General features: G+C 39.3%; 1 non-coding gene and 1 pseudogene across 2 annotated transcripts in view; one reads left to right on the forward strand and one right to left on the reverse strand.

The window, feature by feature from the left end:
• Nucleotides 1–11,124: 11,124 nt before the first annotated feature.
• The window catches only part of LOC111176319 (ATP-binding cassette sub-family C member 4-like), a 105,955-nt pseudogene continuing 90,210 nt past the window's right edge, over nt 11,125–26,869 (reverse strand). The window contains exons 20-21 of the transcript XR_016388767.1: nt 12,456–12,522; nt 11,125–11,341 (exon numbers count right to left, since the gene is read on the reverse strand). The product of XR_016388767.1 is annotated as an ATP-binding cassette sub-family C member 4-like (transcript). The remainder of the gene's footprint in view (nt 11,342–12,455; nt 12,523–26,869) is intronic.
• LOC115803265 (U6atac minor spliceosomal RNA) lies at nt 16,584–16,709 on the forward strand. Its single transcript, XR_004023951.1, has one exon. It is a non-coding gene; the product is annotated as a U6atac minor spliceosomal RNA (small nuclear RNA).

The raw sequence follows: 26,869 nt of genomic DNA on the forward strand, positions 1-26,869 counted from the left end.
CAATAATGCCCCCACCTTTTCCTGTCTTCCTTAATGTGACAGCTGCGTTCCACCTCCACCCGGTCCCTCTGTCCTTGTGTCTATGACCACGTCTCTCTGCCTCCCTCTCTCGGTGTGCGTCTCTCACTGTATGTCCTGGTACCTAGTGGTAGCAAATTTCCTGTGGGTAAAAATCACTCTTTTCTATTTAATGAACGGGGACACTGTTGTTGAACATGTTTTGCATTTGCCTGGGACTCACAGCCACGACTGGAATGTGTATTATATATGACCAGCCCTTTCCTTATTGTTAATGTTTCACTTCCACCTTTGAGGACCACTCAGGGGATGGGGTCCCTGGAGCCTGTGGGGTCTTATCCAGATCACTAGCCTTCAGAGAAGCAGTGCATGGTCTTGATGCAGGTGGTCCTGCCCAGGAGTCCTAGGGTCCTGAAACTGACAGGTCCCTAAACTGGGAGGAAACCTACAGATGGAAAATGGCTCAGAGAGCTGAAGCTTTTAACTAAAGTTTTCCATCTAGTAGCTGGAACTACTGACTAGGTGGACTGTAATTACACTTGGGTGATTATTAGATTTTTTGTTACTGGACCCCAACCCATTCATCTTTCCCAAATTCTGATATTTCCTTTTATTGTGGGACAGCCTATGGGATCCCCAGGGGATGGGAGCTCCAGTGCTTGTTTTGACTGTGGTGTATTCATGTGTATAGCTACACCTCTTGGTCATATGGTGGCCCTTAAGGAGAGAGGGGCCTAGAAGGAATATGGGGGGTGGTTAACGTAAATAATAGCAAAGTGGGCAAACACCTCCTTAACTTCAGGCAGGGCAAGGAACACTTCAAGCATCTTCTGTGTGTGGATTTTCAAAGTGTGTATGCATGGAAATGGGAAGGTGAAGACTTCTCACTGATTTTGGTAGGCACCCATTTCCAGTTCTCCCTCTGGAGGGGAAGGGGCTGAAGGCACTGAAGCAGAGAGGTTGCGTAAGTTGCCTACCATCACGCAGCTAGTGAGTGGGGGTGCAGGATCCCAGACCAGGCAGTCTGGCTCCCGAGCCCTTGTTCACCCTGTATGTAACTGCTCTACTGAGCTGCTTCGATGTGGATACTTGTTCTTAAATGCAGGGAAAAGGCGATTCCAAACACACCTTTGTTTCTGTAGACAGGAGTTTCTCAAGGGAAGTTCTTAAAGTTCTTGCTGTTGGAGATGATGCAAGTGAAACATCTCTGTTACCAAGCTTTAGGGTGGCTGTTCTCAAAGTATGGCGCTCAGACCTGCAGCGTCCTCGTCACCGGGGAGCTTGTTAGAAATGCAAATTGCCCCGCACTCATTCTAAACCAATTTTGTAAAATTAGAAACTCTGGGGATGGTGTTTAAACAAGTGCTCCAGGTGATTCTGATGGAAGGTTGAGGCTGGCCACTGCTTCAAGCCACTCCTCCCATGGGCATTGTTATTTCAGTATTAACTTTTAAAAAGGGGTTAGATGTTCACCATGATTACCATCTGTCTGTAAAGTCTGGGGTACCTTAGTGATTTCCTTGTGTCCCCCTCTCACTGCCCCGGGAAAGCTGAAATGAGCCCAGCCAGCAAGTGCTGCCCAGAGATGAGGCCCATTTTGTAGAGAAAAACTGAGTTTTCATCTTTTCATTGGGTATTTGCTTTTCTCAAATTTCATCAGTTTTCTAAACTTGTAAATGATGCCAGTAACTAGCTTACTGACTTTTATACGAATGACCTTGTAACCGAAAGTGGGGTCGGGCTGCTCGCTGCTCAGAAACCAATAAAGAGGCAAGGTTGGTGGAAAGGAAAGTTTGCTTTATTTTGGATGCTGTCATGGGGGTTGGGGGGGAGGGCGGATGCCTGTCCAAAGGCCGACTCCCCCCTCCCCACCCCGACATTCAGTGGGCAAAAGCTTTCATAGACAGATGGAGGGGGCTCCATGCAGAAACAGCACAGTCAGCTCTGACGGTCATCTTGAAATTGGTCACTGGTGGTCTGACCAGCGTCATCTTGATTGTTTTAAGTACAGTTAATCTTCAGTCCCAGGGTCGGTTTGTTCCCATTTCTTCGAGGCCAGTTCTTGGAATTGTGGCAACTTATGTCATGGCTACAGCCTGGTCATCATGTAGTTAACCTCTTCTACCTGGTGAGGGTTTCAGTATCTATAAGACAGCTCACAGGTTACAGCTCAGAATATGATCTTAGCCCTTGAGGAGGCACTAAAGGTCCTTGAATTTGCTTACTGACTAAACTGTTGTTTTGTCCTGGTTGACTGTTTTCCTTTGCTTCTGTATTTTCTCACTTTTCTGATTAAACTTATGCTTTGGCTAAAGTTTTTCCACAGACAAAAGGCAGGCAGAGGACACGGGGGGAAGGACCATAGGGTCCTGCTCCATTTCAGCTTCACTGGGGTTTTAGTGTTTTCACAGCTCAGTTTGGACTTAAGGTCTAAGAGGAGTCATACATTATGGCTAGTGGTAATTGTGAACTTTAGAAAAGAATATATATTTTTCTATTTCTGTAAGAAATTTAAAACTATAGAAGAAGAAAGGAATAAGGATTTCTTTCTGTTAGCCAAGTACACTTGCTGATATTTTGGTTGTTTCTTAGTCTTTCCCCTAGAAATCTTTACGCACATCTGCACACTGCCCCATCTTTTCTATAAAACGAAACAATTTTGAATCCTGAATCCTTCTTAATTTTCTGTGGTTTACATAATCTTTGAAACATGGTATTGCAATTTATGCAGTCTTTCGTTTTTGTTTAACACAGTTTATTTCTAATTATGATGTGATGCATATCCATGACCATGTACTTTGGTGCATTTTTCCTTTTTCTGTATTCCTAGAAGTAGACTAACTGGTGAAAGGCCAAATTGTTTTCCATCAGGTTTGGACAGAGTTGCCCTCTTAATAGCTGTTTGTGTGCTTATTTCATTGTCAACTTTGAGTGCCTGAATTACATTTTTTCTCAGTCTAAAGTCTAAAATAATATCAGACAGTTTTAATTTGAATTTATTTGATTTATAGAGATGGAAGTTTTTGTGTATATTGACCATCTGTTTGTCATTTTTGAATTGTCTCTTAATGGGTTTTTTCCTATGAGGCATTTATATTTTTGAAATAACTTGCAGTAGAGCTTATAATATTTTGCCAGATTTTCATTTGTATTGTAATTTAGTTTAGAGGTTTTAAATTATATATCGTTAATTATATTGAGCGCTTTTTTTCTCCTGTTGCTTTTGTACTATGTCTTTTTTAAGATCCCAGCATCATCTAAATCTCCGTAAGCATTTTATTGTAGCTCTTTTATCATTCCTTATCTAACAATAAAGGCAGCTAGAAATTCTTATAGTATTTGATATAAGCTAGGCTCCGTTTTTTCCGAAACATCCCATTTCCCCATCATGGATTATTGACTAATTCTTCCTTTCCCCCGTCATTGAAAGTAAGGGGCACAGTTTATAACTGTGTCCAGCTGGGTACTAGATTGTCCAGTCTGCTGAGACTCTCCTTGGTTATGTCCCCACTGTCCTGCACTGCAGGCCTCTGGGGTGTGCTCTGCACTTCTCTTCCACCCTCATCTCGGAGGCCAGCAGGTTGGGGGTTAGTGCAGGACCTGTCCCAAGAGATGAGGGTTGAACAGTGTCTTGGGCCAGATGCACTTGGCCCATCAGGGAGTGGTTAAATCCTGGCTCTCCCGATGCTGGCCACACCTCAGTTAGTGAACTGTCACCTTGCAAAAGGAATGCAGTTGTGGAAACTGCCACTGGTGTCAAGACAAACTCTCTGGAGACTTGTCTCAGAAAGATGATGACATAAGGGGGAATGCAAACTGGCTGAGTGCTGTGATGTTTTAGAGAGGTTGGTCCTGTTAGGCCCTCTGTAACTAGTGATCATGAATGCATAGAAATGTTTAATTTCAAACTAGGATTCTTTGCACTATTTTCAGAATACCACTTGTATTAATCTTGTTCTTCGTTAACAGTCAGAAATCCAAATGATGTAGATGGAGACTGGGTGAGCTTTCAAGGGCATTTTCTCTGGCCTTGACCTCTTCCCCTTTCCTAACCATTTAGTTTGATGAGTTTTGGTAATTTTATACAATAACTACAGCCCCAAGCAAATGTAGAACAGCCTGAAGGTGTATTATAATTTTCTACTGTGTCTTTATGACAAAATAAACAGTGTAACAAATTTATCTCCTGTAGTTTATTCTTGGTTTTTTGGGTCTTTATAGTCCTGCATCTGGTCAGCCTGAGAGGTGTCAACTAGTGTCCACTCAGAGGTGTCAAGTGGATAATTTGCCTTTCTGAGTCTTCCGGGGTCCCCAGATCTTGTTAACTCCCTTCCTTTGGTTGACCTGAAACAAATAGACTGTCAGATATTTCTCCAGGAAAATGGGTTTATTCGGGATCAGCAGAGAATTGCAATTCAAGGTCTGCCACCATGGAGTCACGTGCAAGTCCCCAAAGGGCAAGGGAAGAAGAACTCTTAAACATAGCAAAAGGAAGTTGGGAGGGCTGTAGAAAAGAGTTTTTCACTGGCTGAGTCTTTGCTGGGAAAGAAGAGGAGTCTGTCTTCTTCCCAACAGGCTCTACTATTGTTGTGACTTCATCTATCAAAGTTGTCAGAGGCTTTCTGCTGGGCCCACATGGGGTTACTCAAGAGCGCTGTCGTGGCAAAGGCTGCTCTTTGTTTCGTGGAACTTTGTCCTGTTCAGAGCGTCGCTGATCCTCTCAGTTGATCCCTCAGCAGCCTTGGGAGGTGTCATCTCCATGTGTTCTCCCCATTTGCCAGAGGCCAGTACTGAGACATTATGTGGCTAGTTCAAGGTCATAACAACCAGAAAGTGGCAAAGTCTAGACTCTTAACACAGGAAGATTTCTACCTGAGGCACATCGAGTGGAATTTTTTTTTCTCATTTAATTAAAAAAAATAGTGGTGAAATGCACACAACATAAAATTTACCATCTGAACTATTTTTAAGCATTTGGTCCAGTGTTGTTATATATATTCACATCATTGTGCAATCAATTTCCAGAACTCTTTTCATCCTGCCTTAGTGTCATTAAACACTAACTCCCCACTCTCCTTCCTTCCCGCCCCTGGCAACCACAGTGCCACTTTGTTTCTCTCTGAATTTGACTGCTCTGAGTACCTTCATGTAAGTAGAATCATACAGTTTCTGTCTTTTGTGACTACACCATTTTACATCCCCACCATCAGTGTGCAAGGGTTCCAGTTTCTCCACATCCTTGCCAAACCTTCTTTTCTCCTTTTTTTTCTCCCATAGTAGCCCTCCTAATATGTGTGAAGTGGTATCTCATTGTGGTTTTGATTTGCATTTCCCTATTATTGATTTTGAGCATCTTTTCCTGTGCAAGCAGAATTTTAAAGAGGGCCTTTCAGGGTAAGTCCTAGTGTTATCCCTGAGTGTTCTCTGTAGGAAATAACTGTAAGATACATGGCCCAGCACGTTTCAAACCTGTTTATTGGTAAAGCTCACAGATTTATACTTTTGTTTTGGAAGTAAATTGAGACCTAGAGATATTAAGGGTCATGGAGATGCTGAACTGGAGTGGAGAAGGAGATCGGGGGGACAGTTGAGGCCCTGGGGCCTCAGTACCACTGCTGGGACTAGAAACCAGTCTTCTGACTCCTGGACTGGGGTGCTTTAGAGGTGCCAACCGACCAGGGTCAGCAAAATCTGAAGCTTAGTCTCTCTTATTGCTTCTTTAATAATTCATAGGCATTCACTTATTCAACAAATGATTCTTGAGCATCTCCTCTGTATCTATATTATGCTGGGAATGACACAATAAATAAGAGGATAGTGATCTCTGCCTTCATGGGTGGCTATTGTCTGGCCTTGGAAATTTCCTTACCCTGTAAAATCAGTAAAATGGTGTTAATCTTTGGGATACCTCTGCATATCATTTAAATAATGCATAATGGATTTGAATAGGTTTTGGGGGCGATCCTCTGTACAGTTGTTTTTTCCCTTTATAATTAATAAGTAATTTGCAGAGAGATAATTTGATATTATGTCAATATTGTGCCCCACATCAAAGTTTCACCCATTAGCTTTTTCTTCAGTGGATAATTTTTTGCATCCATTGTTCCTTCTGTATTTCTTTGCATTTAATTATACAAGATATTTCCCTTCTCTCCTGTTTATGGAGCAGTAAAAATTCATGGATTCTTTTGTTATTTTTTTAATTAAAAAAATTTTTTTCTAATTAATTTTGGCTGTGTTGGGTCTTCGTTGCTGCACACAGGCTTTCTCTAGTTGCGGCGAGCGGGGGCTTCTCTTTGTTGTGGTGCGCAGGCTTCTCACTGCAGTGGCTTCTCTTGTTGCGGAGCATGGGCTCTAGGCATGCAGGCTTCAGTAGTTGTGGCACGCGGGTTCAGTAGTTGTGGCTTGCGGGCTCTAGAGTGCAGGCTCAGTAGTTGTGGTGCACGGGCTTAGTTGCTCCACGGCATGTGGGATCTTCCCGGACCAGGGCTCGAACCCGTGTCCCCTGCATTGGCAGGTGGATTCTTAACCACTGCACCACCAGGGAAGTCCCTGTTATCTAATGGGTTATAATTTTTCATGGTAGGTGTAGGGCCATTGATAAAGGTGAAGAGTGCTAGGTACTGTTGCTTCCTTGCAGCGCCCAGAGTCTTGGAATATTACCTGTATGTAAACACACATACAGGCATGGCTATCCTGAGTGCCTGTGGGTAACATGAGGGAAGACAGCTCGGGAACCCACCTACAGAGCGCAAGTGAGGAGTGGTGGCCAGGTGAACTCAGTAGGTATTACCACGTGCACTTTTGTTGGCAGGATCTGATCCCTTTATTTTTTTTGAAGAAGGACTTAGTATCTTTTTTAATTGAAGTATAGTTGATTTACAATATTGTGTTAGTTTCAGGTATATAGCAAAGATTCAGTTATGCATATATATTTTTTTCAGATTCTTTTCCATTATAGGTTATTACAAGATATTGAGTAGAGTTCCCTGTGCTATACAGTAGGTCCTTGCTGTTTATCTATTTTATATATAGTAGTGTGGATCTGTTAATCCCAAACTCCTAATTTACCTCTCCCCCAGTTTCCCCTTTGGTAACCATAAGTTTCTTTTCTATATCTGTGAGTCTGCTTGTTTTGTACATAAGGTCACTTGCATCATAGTTTAGATTACACATGTAAGTGATATCATATGGTATTTGTCTTTCCCTGCCTGACTTATTTCACTTAGTATGATCTCTAGTTCCATCCATGTTGCTGCAAATGGCATCATTTCATTGTTTTTTATGGCTGAGTAATCCATTGTATATATATACCACATCTTCTTTATCCATTCATTTATCGATGGACATTTAGGTTGTTTCCACGTCTTGGCTATTGTAAATAGTGTTGCTATGATCATCGGGGTGCATGTATCTTTTTGAATTAGAGTTTCCGTCTTTTCCGGATATATGCCCAGGAGTGGTATTGCTGGATCATATGGTAACTCTATTTTTAGTTTTTTGGGGTTTTTTTGGCGGTATGCGGGCCTCTCACTGTTGTGGCCTCTCCCGTTGCGGAGCACAGGCTCTGGACACACAGGCTTAGTGGCCATGGCTCACAGGCCCAGCCGCTCCGCGGCATGTAGGATCCTCCCGGACCGGGTCATGAACCCGTGACCCCTGCATTGGCAGGCGGACTCTCAACCACTGCGCCACCAGGGAAGCCCATATTTTTAGTTTCTTAAGGAACCTCCATGCTGTTTTCCATACTGGCTGTACCCATTTACATTCCCACCAACAGTATAGGAGGGTTCTCTTTTCTCCGCACCCTCTCCAGCATTTATTATTTGTAGACGTTTTGATCATGGCCTTTCTGACCGGTGTGAGGTGATACCTCACTGTAGTTTTGATTTACATTTCTCTAATAGTGATATTGAGCTTCTTTTCATGTGCCTGTTGGCCAATGTATGTCTTTTTTGGAGAAATGTCTATTTAGGTTTTCTGCCCATTTTTTGATTGGGTTGTTTTTTTTTGATACTGAGCTATATGAGCTGTTTGTATATTTTGGAAATTAATACTTTGTTTGTCAAAACATCATTTGCAAATATGCTCTCCCAGTCCATAGGTTTTCTTTCATTTTGTTTGTTGTTTCCTTTGCTGTGCAAAAGCTTTTAAGTTTAATTAGGTCCCATTTGCATATTTTTGGTTTTATTTTCATTACTCTAGGAGGTAGATCAAAAAAAGACATTGCTGCAGTTTATGTCGGAGTGCTGCCTATGTTTTCCTCTAAGAGTTTTATAGTGTCTGGCCTTATGTTTAGGTCTTTAATCCATTTTGAGTTTATTTTTGTATGTGGTGTTAGAGAATGTTCTAATTTCATTCTTTTACATGTAGCTGTCCAGATTTCCCAGCACCACTTATTGAAGAGAATGTCTTTTCCCCATTGTATATTTTTGCCTATATTTGTCCTAGATTAACTGACCATGAGTAGTGTGTGGGTTTATTTCAAGACCTGATCCCCCCTTTAAACTATATACAGGCTGGACTTGCCTATTCCATGAGCACTCCATTCTTTGTTTTCTTGTGACCAGGGAACTAACAGTGAGAAAACAGACCACCTACAAATACTCATAGTCAGGGCAGGCTACATATTTTAAAGGGCCCAGTGCAAAATGGAAAAAGCAAGGTCCATTGTTTAGAAATTATTTCAAGATAGCAACAACAGGACAGTAACCAAGTATGGTTCAGTTTAACAAATGAGAGGCGGTCAGGGTATTACAGAAATATGAGTTACCTAGGATGAGGATTGATCTTAAGGTGGCTTCCTAGAAGAGGTGAAAACTGGGCTGACCCTAGAGAGTGAGGCTGTCTCCCCTACATGGACCTTCTTCTCTTTTTTTTTAGACCACAGGGTATTGAGGAGGATCACTTAGTCATTCTGACTTAAATGTCAGTCACCAAGAGTTTTCTGCCACAGTACATTCTAATTATCTACCTCTGGAGTTGTGACACATGCCATGGGGGGGCATGAAGAGGTACTGTCCAGACCTCCCTTCAAGGACTTGTTGCCCCAGCTGCTGGAAGTGCTGCTAGTGGGCAGTCTTTAGCCATCAGCTCCTCTGGGGGCAGCCTGTATGCAGTGACCCATCAAGGTGGAGGTATAAGGGCCTGGCCATTGGACATGTCAGGAAACCCTGAAGGGCCATTTTCATTCCAGAGCCCCCATGGGGTCATCTAAAGTCATTGGCCAGTGTTCCAGCTTGATTTCTCCCTCTGCCCTAACTTGTTTCTTCCCTCTCGCTTCTGCAAGTATTGGTTCCAAGGGCACCCCTAATAAACATCCTAACACTAAACTCCATCTGGGTCTGTATCCCAGAGAACCAACTTGCAGCATGTATCAGAAAACATTCTAGTACTTGGGGAGGATTTTTATTTGAAAATTACTGGTTACACATATAACATTTTAGAATCACCAAGTAAAATACAAAATGGTGGAAACAAGGACTTTGTGGGTAAATGTGGTTACCTTTGATTTAAAATCCTCAATCTAATGTTGTCTGACCAAAATGAAATTATCTGTTAATAACAAAAGAAAACTATTATGTTGAACCATATGAAACTGCCATTTTATAAGTTAAAAAAAGGTTAAATGTTAGCAGTTCCACATGGTTCAATCTAATAGAAAAAGTACATTAGCATTTGAAATTTAGAGGACATTATACTTATGAATAACTCATGGGTAAATGATATAATTGAGTTAAATTAGAAATTACCTAATACTATGGTTATTGATCAGTGCTAAGCACCAAAACTTGTAGGTTGCAGCTAAGGTGGGTCTTAGGAAACAAAAGTATGCTTTATGTACTTAATTTTTAACTTAATTCTTTTTCTAATATAAATTTCCAGTTTAAGAATTGAGGAAAAAAATCTCAAAATAAATGAAAAGTTGAAGGAAAGAAAGAATAATATAATGAACTAGAAAATGTTTAAAAAACCAGAAAGGATCAATCAAGCCTTAAAAAGCAAAAAAACACAATTATAGGTGCTGCAGGGTTTAAACATATAAGATATTGTGAATAAGTTTATGTCAGTCAAGTTCAAAACTCACAGGAGGGCTTCCCTAGTGGTGCAGTGGTTGAGAGTCCGCCTGCCGATGCAGGGGACCCGGGTTTGTGCCCCGGTCCGGGAAGATCCCACATGCCGTGGAGCCGCTGGGCCCGTGAGCCATGGCCGCTGAGCCTGCGCGTCTGGAGCCTGTGCTCCGCAACGGGAGAGGCCACAACAGTGAGAGGCCCGCAGAGTGGGGGGGAAAAAAAAAAAAAAACTCACAGGAGATCCACTCCTAGAGAAATAAATTGTACCAAAAATGACTCTATAGAAATAACAAACTGAATAGTCCTAAAATAATTACCAAAAATTAACCAGACATTGATGGTTGCACAACACTGTAAATGTGATTAATGACACTGAATTGTATGCTTAAAAATGGTTATATGGCAAATTTTATGTTATATATATTTTACCACAGTAAAAAAAATTAAAAAATAAGATCTTCAGTCTAAAAGACAATCGATCATACATCTGTCCTTCATTATGAAATCCCCTAGAAGGGCTCCTATTTTGAAAAAGTATATTTTCTCTCCCTTCTCTTTTAGAACATATAATATTGTCCTTCTGTATTTTAACCCTGTATCTATTTTTTTTTTTTTTTCTGGAGAGGGGATGCCTTTTTCTCATACAATGTCACTTAAACTAAGGTATATTTTTTGGTTTTCCTATTAGTTTTCTCTTACTATTTTAACCAGAGGTCTTTGGGTATGGAACCCAGTTCTGTTAACGGAAGTGGTGAGACAAAATGGCAACTTCAAACACTTCAACTAAATAGAATCCCTGATATAATTGGACCAGGGGTATATAATTTGGGGAATAGTAAGAAACATCTGTGACAACTTTGTCTTGCACCTTAGAAAATGTGCTTTGTCCCTGGAGTCTGTCAAGGCACAAAAACTGGGAGACAGCTTTTATTGGTGGCCTGTACCTCTGATTTAGGTAAGAAAAATAATCCTTTTGTAAGAGCCTAGAATCGTTGGGTGAAGTTGGAGAAAATAATCCAAATAAACGAACATCTTGTATGTGTAAATATTTGTTGCTGGTGTAAAGAAAATACAGTGTAGCTTATGCAGAGCAAAAACGATTGGAGAAATGCCTTCGGAATAGACTTGACCTCATGGTAGAATCACGGTGCTGACTTAAAAATTGTTAAGGCTGAGGGCTGTCCATTGGAAGCGTTCATAACCACATGGTCACTGTGAGTAATACCTGTCTATGTCATTTTGAAGTGCACCTGAGGGGAAAAAAGACAGAAACAACATGTTTAAAAGTTTTAAAGTCCTCCTCCCTAAGGCATTGCATTTCTAGGTCCACTTCTTTATGTGAAGCAAATCATATCACTACTGGAGCCACAATTTAAAAAACCAGGGATGTATTTATTCTATGGAGGAAGTAGCCCCATTAAAACCCTCAGTGGGGCTGAGCTTAATACCAAACAACCTGTAGATCCACTTGAGTTCTGATCATTCTGATTCACAGATATGTTTTATCACTATATTAACTTGATAAGCAGAATCATTTTACTGACTCAAAACCTGGAGATATATTAAAAACAGGGTGACAGGCTGGGAAATCTAGTCTGAAAAGGGTTTCTCATTTTCACACATAAAGTGAGCACACCAGATTTGGATGTTAATATCAGGTTGTCATCCCTATATTTTATAAACTCGTACTGACAAGCAGTGAAACACTGGCATATATGTATGAAATATGCTGGCATTTAATTTGTGCAGCAAAGCAGTTATAGGGCCTATAGAAATGTGATCTGTGGATGATGGGTCACAGGAATGAAAAGAGAATCAAAAGCTTTAACAAAGACTCAACCAAGCAACTTCGAAAAAGAAAGATGATACCAAATAATAGGACAGGTCTTTGCCAGGCCTTTGAGTTCTTGAATTCTACCAATTTCTAGCTGAACTGGAAGAAATAAAGGTTTTCTGATAAATGTATAATCAGAACATGAAATGAAATGCTGTCAAGTTTCTCTGTTACACAATCATCAGTTTTTAGTAGCTGTAGTGTATCTCAGTTCCTTGACAGATGTGCAGAACAAAATGAAATAATGTCAAGGTTTGTGAGCTGTTATCTCAAAATGTGTTTCTTTGAAAGAGGACTTCAAATGTCATTTTTTCCCCCCAAAGAAGAATGTGAAATGTTTTGAGTCTTTATAACAGAAAATGTACCATCTATCTGAGGCTGACTTGTGTCAGGATCTGGGTCGCCTAAACAGGATTATGGATCTATTTTATAAAACCTGGGACCAAATACATTTATGGGTGCTGTCAACAAAGTTATCACGAGAGATAATGGACATCACACATGAAATAGAAAAGCACTGAGACACCTACCTTCATATCAAGCGTACTTTCTTTTTCTCTTGTTGCTTGCATACTTGCTACCCGCCTCCAAACAGCACTGAATATGAAATGCTATATATTAAAATGTCTCTTAAGCAGAAAAATAAGAAATTCTCCAAGAATGCGTGGACCCCACTGGGTGAAATCTGAGGCTATTTCCATTATAATGCAAGAATTTAAAAAAATAAGGCCTTTGGGGGGAGGCTAATTGCATATGATCTCTCTCCTCCATTTTTTAAAGCTAGCCATATTTTGTGTGGTTATCTATTATATACTCTCTTGGTGAAACTAAAAACAGCCAAAAGACAAATGGAAATACTTTTAACTTTCTACTGCTTGACGGTCCTCCCAAAATCACCTGGTTCCTTTCCCCATAGCTCTTCTCAATGTAATTTTTTAAAAGAAAACAATTTTTTAATTAATTTATTTTTGGTTGTGTTGGGTCTAAATTGCTGCGCACAGGCTTTTCTCTAGTTGCAGCGAGCAGGGGCTACTCTTTGTTGCAGTGTGCGGGCTTTCTTATTGCAGTGGCTTCTCTTGTTGCAGAGCACGGGCTCTGGGTGCACGGGCTTCAGTAGTTGTCGTACGTAGGCTCAGTAGTTGTGGCACATGGGCTTAGTTGCTCTGTGGCATGTGGGATCTTCCCAGACCAGGGCTCGAACCCGTCTCCCCTGCATTAGCAGGCGGGCTCGTAACCACTGCGCCACCAGGGGAGCCCAGAAAATGTTATTACTAGCACCTTTTAACCAAAATGGCCTTTGCTTCATGGTCTGCAATAATTGAAACCAAATACTGAAAACAAGCTTTCTGTGTATAAAGGCCTTGATTTGACCCTTCTCTTTCTCATGGTGTAGACTGCACTCTGGCTGACAGCAGAAGTGAAAGAAGGTGTCTTTTTCATAGGGTGGGTTATGAAGAGGGTCGAGATGACTGAACGCTTGATAGCAGAGTCCTTGTGTATGGGCTGAGCCTGAATGGAGAGGCCCAATCTCACCTCTTTCTCTCTCCTGGAACCACTGCTGACCCTGGAAAAATCACTTAAGCTTTCTGTGCACGGGCTACTGCATTTGTGAAATGAGACAATGACCTACCTCATAGGAACTAAGTGATGGCCACAAACTGCAGGTTTAAAACATGCTGAGCTAAGTGTTGGTTGTGATTATGATGCTGCTCAAGAGACGTGGCCCCTTAGTCCACGGAAAGTAGCAGCATCAGTCAGATTGAATGATGAAAACAGAACATCTCAGAGGCCCTTTTGTGAATCTTGTAGTTTTATCTTAAAAGAAGCCCAGTTGAGACACGTTTAGCTCAGTGAACATGGTAACCTGGGTGGCAGAAAAGTGGTTAAAAAAATTACTCTTTCTAATCTGTGACTTTGAGAAGTTACCTAGGTTCTTCTGCCTCAGTTTCTCCATCTGAGGGATAATAATTCCAGCTCAGAATGGTCGTGAAGATTAAAAGAGATAATGCCAAAAATATTCAATTTATGGTAAGCAGAACATAAGACCAGTGAGTGGTGCGTTTCTTGGCCCTCTTCCCCTTCCCTCAGGCATGGTTCATTGTAGTTCCTCCAATGTAGGTTAAAACAGTCTAGTACTTAAACTCCAGCTTGTAAATAAAACCACCATCATGGAATTAGATCTTACTAAGAGCAACAGAGCAATAAAAGCTCACCTGCATGGATAAAACCCAGCAACCAGTGCTTCAATATCTGTAGAATTCTGGCTCAAGACTATACGTTCATTCTCCCTGAACTGCATGGCCCTAGTTCGATCCCAGTAACCCTCAAACTCCTCATCTTGAAAGGTCTAACTTTGTGTACATACTGGCAGGTATATTACCAAAGTTAAAGACTGCTGGAGAGTTAGAATTTTTGCTTTTAACTTAACGGAACAATGAATATTCTTTCCCCTTATCCTTTCAGAAATCACCCTGAACAGCAAGGATATTGGGAGATAAAAAATAAGCCCAATCTTTGATGAAATCAGGAGTCATTTGAAATTCCAAGTGACAAAATATCTGGACAGGCTACATTAAGCAACTGGATCCAGTGGGCTGTGGCATGACAGAGATGGTACGTAAGGGGAGCAGATCATAGCTCTCCAACTAAGGGGCAAATGCCAGTGAGGAATCATATAGAATCAATATCTTCGCCTGAAGCATGTAGATTGGTGAGGTCCTAGGAGAAGAGAGATTTTGAAATGCAAGCACCATTGACTGCCCATCTCTGCAGGCTAGGGAGGAATACAGGCTAAATGAATATGTGTTCTCGATTTCTCTCTCACTTGCTTATTTTTTCTCTCTAGGCCATGTGGAACTTCTGTGTTAAGCACAGAATTCCCTTTAGTCTCAAACGATGCCCTAGCCACAACTATCCCACAGATATATGGTCTAAAAAAAACTCAATTCAAAGGTGAGTAATAGGAATAACAGTAATAAAAAAGTAGTATAGGATCTGTAAAATACACAAACAAAAATGAAGACAAGGAGTAAGATGAGCATATGATGGATGAGAAAATACTCACTGAAATGATGAAAATTATAAAAAAAAAACAATACGTTCAAAGAAAATGTAGTAGAACAGTCAACCTGTGGACATCCAAGAGTACAGGAAAACATGGCACAGCAACAATGATGAAACATGAGTTGACAGAGGCTGAAAGTGAAATGGAAGAGAAAAATGAAAACATCAAAGAAATGATCATTCTAAAAGGCAGCATGAAGATTAGTCACTGCTGAAAAAACAACATGAGACATGGAGGATAGGATTGAGAAAGCAAGGCAAATAACTGTAAATTAATGAAAAATTTAAAAGGATTAAGGAGATAATAGCTTTATAAAATAGACAAAGGACAGCAACATATACATTATAGATTGCTGTAGAAAGGAGAGTCTAATCAAATAAATTCAAAGATGTAATTCAAGCAAATGCTTAGAAATAAAAGACTTGAATCTAGAGGTCAAGAGTGCATGATGTCCTAGGAAAAACTAATGACCTTCAAAATACAAAAAGAATCCTTTAAGAATCCAGGAAAGAAGATCAAGTTTTATCAAATTAGAGCTGCAGCAGGTAAATATTTCATACAGTTAACCCTTGAGCAACATAGAGGTTGGGGCGCTGATCCTCTAGACAGTCTGTATATAACACTGCAGTCACCCTCCATATCTACAGATTGAACCAACTGTGGATCATGTAGTACTGCAGTACAAATTTTTAACAAGGTGAATACAAGTTCACCTGTGCAGTTCAAACCTGTACTGTTCAAGGGTTAACTATATTTACAATAAGTCAGGGATTCTAATTCCAATGCACTAGATGATATAGAGCCTTGTTTTCAAACTTTTATTTGTACTGCCACCCACAGTAGTAAATACATTTAAATTTACATTGAGTACCAGTACAGATTTCACTGTCTATATTTATATTCATCTATCCTGAAAGGAATTTAATGAAATATTTACTATTACTAGGAAAGATACATTGCTATTCTTCGTCCATTCCATTCTTTTCTATTTCATTTCTTAAAACATGCTGGTCATGACTGACTAAATGGATTTCACAGGCCCACTAAGGACTCACAACCCAAACTTTTAAAAACAGTATACAAGGAACAAACTTTAGTCAACTAGAGATGCAAAAAGTATCATTTAACACAGGTAAGTAAAATAATAGAGGTTTAAGTATTTTTAAAGATTTGAAGGTAAACAGAAGAAAAACCATTTAAACACTAAAATTTATTGGTAGAATGGAGAAAAGGTTTATAATGTGGAGTCAATAATAAGGAAATAAAGTATTCCTGGAAGAAATTAAAGCAACACACAAAATAATGAACAAAAAAACAAATTACAGACTACAAAATAAAAGGTTTTAAAAAAAAGAATACTAAAAACTGAAAGCATAACAGAACTAAGATAAAACATACCCCTAAGGGCTAAGATTAAATCTCAGAGCTAAACCTAACTATAATACTTGCCATTGCAGGAGACACATCTACAATCTGATATCAAAAGACAATCAAAGACGTATCAGGCAAATGAAAACTGGGGACTTAATTTCAGTTTTGAACCACGTTGGATTCAGGGTCAGAAACATTAAATGAATCAAAGAAAGGCACTTGAGTGTTGTATGAAAGAAGAGAAGGTTAGCACTCCCCTTGACAAGGATGGAAGAGGTCCTTGGGCCTGACAACATGCAAATGGTTAAGGCATTGCCACCTGCTTCAGGACATCTAACCGTCATTTTTTGTAAATTTAAGAAAACTGAAATCATATCCAGCATCTTTTCTGATCACAACACTATGAGATTAGAAATCAATTACAGAAAAAAAATGTATAAAACAAACACGTGGAGGCTAAACAATATGTTACTAAACAACCAATGGATCACTGAAGAAATCAAAGAGGAAATCAAAAAATACCTAGAGAAAAATGAAAACACAAGCCAAAAACCTATGGGCTGCAGCAAATGCAGTTTGAAGAGGGAAGTTTATTTGAAAAATCTCAAATAAACAACCTAACCTTACACCTAAAGTAACTAGAGAAAGAACAACAAACAAAACCCAAATTAGTAGAAAGAAAGAAATAATAAAGATCAGAGCAGAAATAAATGAAGTAGAGACGAAGAACCAGAAAAGACCAATGAAAGTAAAAGCTGGTTCTTTGAAAAGAGAAAGTTGAAAAACCTTAAGCCAAAGTCATCAAGAAAAAAAGGGAGAGGGCTCAAATCAATAAAATAAGAATGAAAAAGAAGTTACAACTGACACCACAGAAATACAAAGGAGCATAAGAAACTACTACAAGCAACTCTATGCCAATAAAATGGACAACCTGGAAGAAATGGACAAATTCTTAGAAAGGTACAACCTTCCAAGACTGAACCAGGAAGAAATAGAAAATATGAACGGACCAATCACAAGTACTAAATTGAAGCAGTGATTTTAAAACTTCAAACAAACAAAAATTCCAGGACAAGATGGCTTCACAAGAGAATTATATCAAACATTTAGAGAATTAACACCTATCTTTCTGAAACTCTTTCAAAAAACTGCAGAGGGAGGAACACTCCCAAATTCATTCTATGAGGCCATCATCACCCTGATTCCAAAACCAGACAAAGAATACCACAAAAAAAGAAAATTAGAGGCTATATCTCTGATGAACATTGATGCAAAAATCCTCAACAAAATACCAGCAGACCAAATCCAACAACACATTAAAAGGATCATACACCATGATCAAGTGGGATTTATCCCAGGGATGCAAGGATTCTTCAGTATTCGCAAATCAATAAGTGTGATACACCACATTAACAAACTGAGGAGTAAAAACCATATGATCATCTCTAGAGATGCAGAAAAAGCTTTTGACAAAATTCAACACCCATTTATGATAAAAACTCCAGAAAGTGGGCATAGAGGGAAGCTGCCTTAACATAATAAAGGCCATATATGACAAACCCACAGCTAACAACATACTCAATGGTGAAAAGCTGAAAGCATTCCCTCTAAGATCAGGACAAGACAAGGATGTCCACTCTCACCTTTATTCAACATAGGTTTGGAAGTCCTAACCATGGCTATCAGAAGAAAAAGAAAGAAAAGGAATCCAAATTGGAAAGAAGTAAAACTGGCACTGTTTGCAGATGCCAAAATACTATACATAGAAAATCCTAAAGATGCCACCAGAAAACTACTAGAACTCATCAATGAATTCCTTAACGCAGGATACTAAAGTAACACACAGAAATGTCTTGCATTCCTATATACTAACAAAAAATCAGAGAAATTAAGGAAACAACTCCATTTACCATTGCATCAAAAAGAATAAAATACCTAGAAATAAACCTACCTAAGGAGACAAAAGACTTGTACTCTGAAAACTATAAGACGCTGGTGAAAGAAATCGAAGGTGACACAAACAGATGGAAATATATACCATGTTCTTGGATTGGAAAAATCAATATTGTCAACATGACTATACTACCCAAGGCAATCTACAGATTCAGTGCAATCCCTATCACCAATGATAACTTTTCACAGAACTAGAACCAAAAAAATTTTTAATTTGTATGGAAACACAGAAGACCCTGAATAGCCAAAGCAATCCTGAGAAAGAAAAATGGAGCTGGAGGAATCACGCTCCCTGACTTCAGACTGTACTGCAAAGCTACAGTCATCAAAACTGTATGGTACCGGTGCACAAACAGAAATATAGATCAATGGAACAGGATAGAAAGCCTAGAAATAAATCCACACACCTATAGTTTTGTCAATTAACCTATGAGAAAGGAGGCAAGACTGTACAATGGAGAAAAGACAGTCTCTTTAATTAAGTGGTGCTGGGAAAACTGGACAGCTACATGTAAGAGAACGAAATTAGAGCATTCTCAAACATCATACACACACACACAAAAAATGTAGGGCTATATAAACTCTTAGAGGAAAACATAGGCAGAACTCTGACATAAATTGCAGAAATGTCTTTTTTGATCCACTCCCTAGAGTAATGAAAATAAAAACAAAAATATGCAAATGGGACCTAATTAAACTTACGGGCTTTGTACAGCAAAGGAAACAATAAACAAAATGAAAAGACAACCTACAGACTGGGAGAAGATATTTGCAAATGATGTGATGACCATCAAGGTATTAATTTCCAAAATATACAAACAGTTCATATAGCTCAGTATCAAAAAAAGAAAAATACCCAAACAACCCAATCAAAAATGGGCAGAAGACCTAAATAGACATGTCTCCAAAGAAGACACAGAGATGACCATAAAGCATGTGAAAAGATGTTCAACATCACTAATTATCAGAGAAATGCAAATCAAAACTACAATGAAGTATCACCTCACACTGGTCAGAATGGACATAATCAGAAAGCCTAAAACAATAAATGCTGGCAAGGGTGTGGAGGAAAGGGAAGCCTACTACACTATTGGTAGGAATGTAAATTGGTACAACCACTATGGGGAACAGTATGGAAGTTCCTTAAAAAACTAAAAATAGAACTACCATATTATCCAGGAATCCCATTCCTGGGCATATATTTGGAGAAAACCATGGTTCAAAAGGATACATACACCCCAATGTTCATTGCAGCACTACTTACAATAGCCAAGACATGGAAGCACCTAAGTCCTTTGACAGATGAATGGATAAAGAAGACATGGCATGTATACACAATGGAATATTACTTAGCCATAAAAAGAATGAAATAATGCCATCTGCAGCAACATATGTGGACCTAGAGATTATCATACTAAGTGAAGTAAGTCAGACAAAAAAAGACAAATATCCTGTGATATCACTTATATGTGGAATCTTAAAAACATGATACAAATGAAGTTATTTACAATACATAAATAGACTCACAGACATAGAAAACAAACTATTGGTTACCAAAGGGGAAACGTCAGGGGAGGAGGGATAAATCAGGAGCTTCATACACTCACTACTATATGTAAAATTTGGGGCTGGCCAAAAAAATTCCTTCAGTTTTTAAGTAAAAATAAGACATTTTTCATTTTCTCCAAGAACTTCATTGAAAAATGTATTCACCGTTTTGTTCCACTATTTTCTGCCTTTTTTCAGGCAACTTCATAATTCCATCTTTCCAAAACTTATTGTCTGTTTGAGGAAAGAACTGTTCCAGGTACCTTTTATAGCCTTCCAGGGAACTGAAACTTCTTCCATTACGAGAATTTTGTAAAGACCGAAATAAATAGAAATCCGAAGATGCAATGTCTGGTGAATATGGCAGATGAATCACAACTTCCCAGCCAAGCTGTAATGGTTTTTGCCTGGTCATCAAAAAAACATGCGGTCTTGCATTATCCTGATGGAAGATTATGCATTTTCTGTTGACTAATTCCAGATGCTTTTCGTCAAGTGCTGCTTTCAGTTGGTCTCATTGGGAGCAGTGTTGCAGCAAAACCAGAAATGAGTAAATGGCCGTAGGCACATACCAGCCAAACAGGCCTGCAAGAGTTAAGCAGTCTTGGTTATTCTTTAGCTGTTACTACTAACACACACTTGTAGCTAGACTTGTCCTTCACAAAGCTAAACAAAGCCAGTTAGTTACTCTCTGACTCCATATGAATTGTACTCTGCACCTGGCATTCTTCTCCCCCTACACTCCCCTGTAGCATTCTGCATTTCAAAAACAAGGTCATGGCTGATAACTTCAGGGACACCCGACGTGGTTGCTGAGCCACCTGATGCCAGCTTTTGGCCATAAATTTGCAGAAGGAGGAAATGCAAGACCTTCATTAGTTTGAGCCTTATCACCTACCCCAGACCATGGAGTCTTAGCCTATAAAACCTTTCCCTATTCCCCAGGGATGGGGGGGCCACAGTTCTCTTTGCCTGGTAAAGAATAAAAGCTACTTTTTCTTGTTCTGCTAAAATTTCTCTTTGTATTTCTTTTTGGCATTGGTGAACAGAGAGCCAAGATTGTGGCATCAGCCGAACTTGCTGGAATTAATCGTTGGATTTCTGGAAGGAGCTCATAATAGAGGACTCCCTTCCAATCCCACCATATACACAACATCACTTTCTTTGGATGAAGACCACCGGTGCCTTTGGTGTGGTTGGTGGTGGTTCATTTCACCTGCCCCACAATCTCTTCTGTTCCACATTACTGTACAGTATCCACTTTTCATCTCCCGTCACTATTTGTTTTAAAAACGGACCGTTTACATTAGTTTCAGTAGAGAATTACAAGTGGAAATATGGTTAAGAAAGTTTTTTGTGCTTAACGTATGTGGAAGCCAAACATCAAAGCGATTCACATAACCAAGCTGGTGCAAATGATTTTCAGTGCTTGATTTGGATATTTTGAGTATGTCGTCTATCTCCTGCATGGTATAACGTTGATTGTTCTCAATTAATGTCTTGATTTGATTGCTATCAACTTCAACTGGTCTACCCAACCGTGGAGCATCACCTAGCAAGAAATCTCCAGCATGAAACTTCACAAACCACTTTTGACACATTCAGTCACAGCACCTCCTCCATACACTGCACAAATATTTTTCTGCATTTCAATTGCGCTTTTACCTTTCTTGAAATAATAAAGCATAATATGCCAAAAATGTTGCTTTTTTTTCAATCTTCAATATTAAAATGGCTACACAAAAATTCACCAATTTTAAGTTATTTTTTTAAATGCATGCTGTTATGACAGCTGTCACAATACAGTGTAACAAAATTGTTTTGAATGAAGTTAAAGACAACTAAGCACTACTAGAGCTGACTTACGGAAAAAACTGAAGGAACGTTTTGGCCAACCCAATAGATAACCAACAAGGACCTACTGAATAGCCCAGGGAAATCTACTCAATATTCTGTGATAACCTATATGAGAAAAGAATGAATATATGTATAACTGAATCACTTTGCTGTGCATCCTGAAAGTAATACAGCATTGTAAATCAACTATACTCCAATAAAATGTAAAATAAAACAAAAAAAGGCACTTTAAAATAGTAGAAAATGTAATTCATAGTGAAAAACCTAAGTCATGAATATCCAGGGACTGAAAAATTATAGCACTGAAATTATCAAAACAAATTACAAGAACTATAAAATGGAACTTGGTACAGTATGAGACTAATTCACTTCTCTAGGTCCAAGTCACATCAAATGGACCAAAATAAATAAGAATAGAGAAAACCTAAATAATGTAATTAATAAAACCACTATAATTAAAAATTAAACTCTATACCTTAAATAGCCAATAGTCCATCTTTTTAAATGCCCAAAGAACATTCACAAAAATTACCTATAAACTAGAACTTAAAGTATTATTAAACACTGTTTCTGGGTGGAAATGGTACAGAGGACTTTTTTTTTTTATCATAAGGCAATGAAATGAGTAAACTAGAAAACATACAAACATAAAAAAATCCTCTATCCACAGGAAATTTTAAAGATCTCTTTCTCAAATAATTCTTAGGCCAAAGAGAAAATGACAACAAAATTGCAGAATCTATAAATAAAAACCTAATTATGATGAAAGCACTACACACCAGAACTTATGGGATATAGCTAGAACAGTATTCAGAGAAAAGTTCACAGCCTTAAAATATTTATATTAATAAAAAAGAAAGAAAACAAATGTATTCAAGAAGTAAGAAGAAACAAAATAAACCAAAGGAAGGAAGGAATGATTAAAGATGAAACGCAGAAAGTGATAAATTATCAAAAAGAATACAAGTAGTAAGTGAATGTGAGAGCTCCTTCTTTGGGGGAAAAAACATAAAACGGTAACAGTTCATTAGAAGGGAAAATGAGGGCTTCCCTGGTGGCGCAGTGGTTGAGAGTCCGCCTGCCGATGCAGGGGACGCGGATTCGTGCCCTGGTCTGGGAAGATCCCACATGCCGCGGAGCGGCTGGGCCCGTGAGCCATGGCCGCTGAGCCTGCGCATCCAGAGCCTGTGCTCCGCAACGGGAGAGGCCACAGCAGTGAGAGGCCCGCGTACCGCAAAAAAAAAAAAAAGAAAATGAGGAGTAGGGAATGGAGAGAGCATAAATACTATGTAGCCATTAAAAAGAATGAAGTAACTATGTATTAATATAATCTGAGATATTTAAATGAAAAATCAAGGAACAGCTATCATTTGCACTTAAAAACAAGGAAGGCCACATATGCAGAAGTTCTTACTGATGCACAGAACATGTCAACAGAACAGTCAGCAATTGTGCTGGGTCTCCATCCTGGGGGAGGAGCTGTGTGATGACAGGAGTCACAGAGTGACTTCTTCATAAATTTTAAAAACCTATTTAAAAAAGTAAAGTTTTTACATAAAAATGGAATCTAAAAAAAAAAAGTGGTTCTAATGAACCTAGGGGCAGGACAGGAATAAAGACGCAGATGTAGAGAATGGATTTGAGGACGGGGAAGGGGAGGAGGAAGGGTAAGCTGGGACGAAGTGATAGAGTGGCATGGACATATATACACTACCAAGTGTAAAATAGATAGCTAGTAGGAAGCAGCTGCATTGCACAAGGAGATCAGCTCAGTGCTTTGTGACCATATAGAGGGGTTGGATAGGGAGGGTGGGAGGGAGATGCAAAAGGAAGGGGATTTGGGGATATATGTATACATATAGCTGATTCACTTTGTTATACAGCAGAAAACACAACATTGTAAAGCAGTTATACTCCAATAAAGATTAAAAAAACCAACTCTAATAATGTAGATTCTTAAATATAGTATATAAGTTTTGATAAAATATTTTTATACTTTTCATCTTAAAATCACAAGTGTAAATTAGTAACTAGATATTTTAAATTGTATTCACTATTCCAATATGCCAAATTCTCTTAAACATGACAAATGTATGAAATAAAAGTACAGATTTTTTTTTAAAAAGTAAAGTTTTTGAATTTTGTAGCATTAGGTATATCATTTGTTTAAAAACTGATTAAAAATAATACATTTTAATTATTTAGAGTCTCTAAAGCTACTTAAAAGAACTGTGGATGCATTTTTTTTATTATTATTGGGAGAGAAGGGTTTAATCTATAGCCTTTTAAAAAATCCCATTTTATATTGTAAAACGCTCTATATTCTCAAAGCACTTAGGCATGTGCTATCTCATCTGATCCCTGTAATAAGTGTGAAGAAGCTAAGCAGTGCTGTAATCCCTGCACTGCATACAGGTGAGGACCCTGAGGCTCGGAGACCTTGGGGGACATAAGGCCACATTGCTGCTAAGTGCCTCCTGCAGCCTATTCAAACTGGTCCAGGCTCCCAGGATATTAGGATTTCATAACTTTTGGGTTGTATCTAGTGATTTCATGAGTAGATAAAATGACACCTCTGTTACACACTGGGAACAAAACCTCAATCATGTCTGCTTCATCACAGAAGAAAGTGAATGACAGGCATTCATCCTTTGTTATGGGCTGAGTCCTGTCACCTTCTGTTTTTTTTTTTATTTATTTTTTTTATTTTTATTTTTTTTTTTACCTTCTATTTTATATGTTGAAGTCCTAACCCCCAGTACCTCAGAATGTGACTTTATTTATTTTAACATCTTTATTGGGGTATAATTGCTTTACAATGGTGTGTTAGTTTCTGCTTTATAACAAAGTGAATCAGTTATACATATACATATGTTCCCATATCTCTTCCCTCTTGCGTCTCCCTCCCTATCCCACCCCTCCAGGCGGTCACAAAGCCCCGAGCCCCGAGCCGATAGCCCTGTGCCATGCGGCTGCTTCCCACTAGCTATCTACCTTACGTTTGTTAGTGTATCTATGTCCATGCCTCTCTCCGTGAATGTATTTAGAGACAGGATCTTTAAAGAGGTGAATAAGTTAAAGTGAAGTCATATAGGTGGGCCCTAATCTAATATGACTGGTGTCTTTATAGGAAGAGATTAGGACACAGGCACACAGAGGGATGACCATGCAAAGACACAGAGAGAAGACAGCACCTCCAAGCCAAGGAGAGAGGCCTCAGAGGAAAACAACCCTACCAACATTTTAACTTCAGACTTCCAACCTCCAGAGCTGTGAGGAAATAAATGTCCATTGTTTAAGTCGCATACTATGTGGTCCTTGTATGGCAGCCCTAGCAAACTAACGCATCATTCAGCTTTATGTATCTAAAAAGTACTTTCTCTACAATTTCACGGATCATCTAAAAGGGTAAATCAGACTGATTCAGCTTGCCTGCACCAACGTTTTCAGAGAAGCAACTATGGGGTGAAGAAAACGTGGCTTGGAAGCACCTCTCCCCAGATGTTTTCTTTTCAAACGAATGAATTCTGTTTTGTTAGAGTGAAAAGCTTGACTTAGGCTAGTCCTCCCTGTGTTACAGCTCTGAACAGTGCATTGATATCTGATGCTTGCACGTTTAAAAAGTTGACAGTCTGACAGGTTGTTCTCCTAAGAAGACTGAGCATATGCAGAAATAATGTCAAGAGGATATTCAACTAGGATGGGAATCAAGATACGTATTTCCTTATGTCTTTCTGTAGAGGTGACCTGAACCAGTGGCAGGACTGAAATCCAAGAGTGATGTTCTGCCACCCTGTGAACTTGGGTGACTGGCCCGCCTTGGCTACCACATGAAAGAAGCAGCGTTCTCAGGCTTGACACAGAGCAGAGTGCCTAGGGTGGAACTCAGCCTCCCCCACCAATTCACCCCCTGTGCTCCCTGGACCAGTTCTGTGACCTTAGGTGAGCCCTGGACCCAGTCTCCTCATCCATGACCTGGGATAAAAGACCATGATGAGGATTAAGTGCAATCATACATGTGAGAAGAATGTACAATAAATTATAAAGAACTACACAAATGTAACTTAACATTAATCTTGTTAAAGTAGGTGCAGGATTACTAGATCAGGAATCACAGGATTTCTAATTCTATGACCTATCCCTGCTTTTGTATTTATGTTACAGTTGACTTAAAACATATACTGAAAGAACAGATTTCTAATTGTGTATCTGCTGCAAACTAGCTTAACACTAGTATATAGAAGACCACCTTCCTTCTAAGGGACCTTAGTTTCCTCACCTGTAAAATGAGGATGTTGAACCCTATTGTAAGACACTTTTTAAATGAAGACTGACACACAGGTGGGGACATCTCTCTTAGATGTGAAATGCCTAAGGTCAAAAGACAAAAAGGGTTTGGGAGATTCCTGGCCATTTTGTGACTAGGTTATACAGGGAATCTCAAATTATTATCAGGTCTTCAGAAGGAAGGTCTCACTCTAGTAAATGAAAGTGCTGTGTGAATTTCAAGCATAAAAAAATATAGGGCTCCAAGGGCAGCTTCTGTATGTTTGCATACAATATAAGTACTTAGGAAAAGTTCAGAACACAGACTTCATCATCCCTAAACCTAGATATGAACTCCAACTCTGCCCATTCTTCAGCCAGCTCTGTGACCCTGGACTGTTTCCTACTCTGTGAACAGTGGAAGGTACCGCTCTCCATTTCTAAGGAGGAGGAATGAGATGAAACAGTGACAGAGGGAACTTACGCTACATTTTAGATAAACCTTTCTAAAGAAGTACTTAGATACTGGGACATGTTTTCTTTAACTGATGGATTAAATATTATACAAGTAATTTTATGCAGAAATGCAGAAAAGTATAAATGAGGAAAAATGCACCCATAATTTAATGCCCAGAGATAAAGTTTTGATGGGAAGATATCATATACAGTTGGAAACCTCTTCCCATGTGAGCCACGCATCTCAGTGGGCAAGAACACCAGACCTCCCCTCCCTCCCTCCCTCCTTCCATCAACCCCACTCCCACCTTGTTCCAGAAGGAATTCCAGGCAGCTGCATGACAATGGCTAACCCTTAAACCAGACCTCAGTTATCACATCTATAGGAGATACTACCACCTGACCATTGTTAGAAAGGTACGTGACCCA

The sequence above is a fragment of the Delphinapterus leucas genome, chromosome 18 (genome assembly GCF_059928025.1).
Source record: "Delphinapterus leucas isolate spDelLeu-1000000601 "Yukka" chromosome 18, BTC_Dleu_Yukka2, whole genome shotgun sequence".
In the NCBI taxonomy this organism is placed as follows: domain Eukaryota; kingdom Metazoa; phylum Chordata; class Mammalia; order Artiodactyla; family Monodontidae; genus Delphinapterus; species Delphinapterus leucas.